A 1,161-nucleotide genomic window follows, 5' to 3' on the forward strand; every position below is an offset into this window, starting at 1 on the left:
TTTCATCAGGGTCCATCCTCCCTCCCCTTCTTGTACCTGTCCCCATCCTCACCATCTCTCTGCTAGGGGTGTCCTGAAGTCCTCACTATAGTCTCCCAGGACAACCATGTTACAGGGCAACACAGGCTGAAGTAAAGACCTGCAGTTCTCTTGGAGATGATCCGGCATTTCCACTGGTGCTAGGTACAAAACACCCAGTCAGCAGTCGAAAGCCGCCTCCTCACTTCTGGCAACTCTCTAATTGCACAGTTTCCAAGGCATCATCCACTGATTGGGTAAAACTCCCCCCTCTGATCTTGAGTGACAGGAGATGCAATCAAAGGGGGCTGCAGGATGCAAGAAAAACATGTGTCTGTTTACACCAAGAAGGAATTAAGTTTGGAGGAAAAGTATGCAAGAAAAGACTTTCATTTCACAGAGATTTGAAGATTTGGCTATTTTTTTAAAACAATTTGTATTTCTCTTATATTTAGAAAAAGAAAAAATGTGTCGCTATGTTTTAGTAGAAAGATAACATTTTACTTTTATCAGTATTCATGTCAAGTGCATGACGCGGCCGCTGTGCTGGCCTCTGTGTCGGAAAATTTTCCATTGTATGATAGTATAGAACACAAATATGTAAGAGAAAGCCCAAGAGGAATAATTAGAAGAAAGAAAGTCCAGTTGCAAAAACAGCATTATCTTTATGTGGTATTCCAGGTGAAGACTGGTTGGAATCTACCGCTGCACGAGCTCACTCAGAAAACATAACCTCAGTCAAGAGTAAGACAGAGGACAGGGAAGGCCAAGTCCCAACTAGTTCCTTCCTCCAACAATTTCCAATTTCTATATCAAGAAGAAAATAGACCTTGAATGAGACATGCACCCTCAGGGGTGTGAATAGAGAGACACAAGATACAATATGAGAGGAGTGTAAACATACTTTTTTAATGTTTAATTTTTTTTGGAGTTGGAGTCTCACTCCATTGCCCAGGTTGGAATGCAGCAGCACTCTCATAGCCACCCCAGCATCAACCTGCTGTGCCCTTGGAATCCTTCTGCCTCAGCCTTCCAAGTAGCTGGAACTTCAGGTGCACTACCATACCTGGCTAGTTTTTTATTTATTGTAGAGATAAGATATTGCCAAGATCCCTGGGCTCATGTTGAACCTCCGGACTCAGG

The sequence above is a fragment of the Carlito syrichta genome, unplaced genomic scaffold, assembly GCF_000164805.1.
Source record: "Carlito syrichta isolate Samal-C Ts95f unplaced genomic scaffold, Tarsius_syrichta-2.0.1 Scaffold315927, whole genome shotgun sequence".
NCBI lineage: Eukaryota > Metazoa > Chordata > Mammalia > Primates > Tarsiidae > Carlito > Carlito syrichta.